General features: G+C 48.8%; 1 non-coding gene across 1 annotated transcript; it reads right to left on the bottom strand.

Moving 5' to 3' along the window:
• Window positions 1-1,148: 1,148 nt before the first annotated feature.
• LOC116897472 lies at window positions 1,149-1,304 on the bottom strand. The gene has a single exon (XR_004387498.1). It is a non-coding gene; the product is annotated as a U1 spliceosomal RNA (small nuclear RNA).
• Between the last annotated feature and the right edge of the window lie 673 nt (window positions 1,305-1,977).

Below are 1,977 nucleotides of genomic sequence, written 5' to 3' on the forward strand. Positions count from 1 at the left end.
ACACACACACACACACACACACACACACACACACACACACACACACACACCTGAAAAATAAAATAAATCTTCAAAAAAAAACCATATTACCTCAGTGTACACAGGCTTTACTCCTGCTGAGTCAGGGAGGACTGGCTTTCACAGAAACTGGGTGGCCTTCTTTCTCATCCCTTCTATACTATCACTTCATTAGTCACTGACTCATGCAGTGAACTAGCAGAAGCAAAGCTATGCTGGGCTCCTTAGTCATTTGCGTTTCTCAGAACTCTGTTGTCTTCACTCTTGGAAGAAGTTCTGGTTTCGGTGGTAAGTGTGGCCTCACAACTACCATTCACTGTGTGTGTCCACTCAGTCATAGGTCACATAGTCACACACTTAGCACCGAACCTGCCGAACTCCACCCAACAGGTCCACCTGCGTTCTGTGCGCATGGGACACTGGGAATGAGTGGTTCCTGCAGGCAGGGTGTGAAGAAGCTTTTTGAACGCCGAGCACTTCATCTGCCCACCCCCAGCATAAGCCCCCACCCCATAGACTCTGCTTACAAAACACAGCTTCCCTGAAGAAGTTATCAGTGATGTGCAGATGGTGAGGGCAGAGCTCTAAGCTAATGGCCGCTTCTGTCTCTGGGGTGCTGAGATTGATGTGACGTTTCTCTATGAAGTTCGCCCTAGTCTTTTAACTAGCTCGCTGGATGCCCAGGGATAATTTAGATAAAGTCTATAAAAAAGAAGAGAACATATTTTGAGGAGAACTTGCTGCCCAAGCCACAACGTTAGACAGTTCCTGGGGGAATGCACCTTATGAAGAGCTAGGAAGGGCTCAGGGAGCTGCAGGAGGAAGCCCGCTTACAGAATCAGTAAGATCCTGTGTCCTTGGACATAAACACAGTCCTCATTAAAAATGTTAGTTTTAGCCTGGTGATGCTGGTGCACACCTTAATTCCCAACATTCAGGAGGCATAGCCGGGTGGATTTCCGTGTGTTTGAGGCCAGCCTGGTCTACAGAGAGTTCCAGGACAGCAGGTTTACAGAGAGAAACCCTTGCTTTGAAAAAACAAAAACAAACAAAATATTAATTTGAGATGTAGGGTGGATTTCTGGGTCTCTTTGTCTTCCAAACTGACATTCTTTTTTTTTTTCTTTTAAAGGGGGAGTGTGCGAACGCTGCTCCCCCACTGCCACAAATTATGCAGTCGAGTTTCCCCGCATTTGGGGAAATCACAGGGGTCAGCATATCCGGAGTGCAATGGATAAGCCTCGCCCTGGGAAAACCACCTTCTTAAACAAGGACCCTCTATGTATCATCAACTGGAAATAAGGAGAAGGCAGCTTCTTCACAGTCCAAGGGCTATAGGATATTGCTTTGGAGAGAGGAAATATACACTCCTCCCTACCTCCCCACACAGGTTCTCAAGAAGGAGTGGGTGTTGCTAGCCAAGGGGGTGAACTCAGAGGTAGGCTTTTGAGGACCTAACGAGGGAGATCATGGTTTCTATTATAGCCGTGGGGTCATATGGGAGTCTCCTGTACCAGAAGTGCCTTTGCTGACTCAGCATGTTAGGCGGCCATGGAAGGTGCTCATGCTGTAGCTTTGATTGGTAAGCAAAATGTTAAAGTGAGTAACACACTTGTGAGTGTCCATTTGAGGCCCGCGCGCGGGCGTGTGTGTGTGTACACGCGCGCGTGCATGTGTGCTGTGTGTGGTGGTGCCTGCATGTAAGTGTGCAGCTATGCGCATGTGCAGACCAGACAGGCCATCTGGCGTCTTCGACTATTACTTTTTCCGTGTTGCCTTTCTGTGGGCCCCTCACTGAGTGAAAACCTCACCAGCAACCTAAGCGTTTGGCTGCTGAGCTCTCAGATCCACTGTCTCTGCCCCACCACAGCACTGCAGCTGTAGGCATGCACAACCGTGCTGGGCTTTTATGTGTGTGCTAGAGGCCGGAAATGAGGTCCTCATGCCGCATAGCAATCT

Source organism: Rattus rattus, chromosome 3 (assembly GCF_011064425.1).
Source record: "Rattus rattus isolate New Zealand chromosome 3, Rrattus_CSIRO_v1, whole genome shotgun sequence".
Taxonomy (NCBI): domain Eukaryota; kingdom Metazoa; phylum Chordata; class Mammalia; order Rodentia; family Muridae; genus Rattus; species Rattus rattus.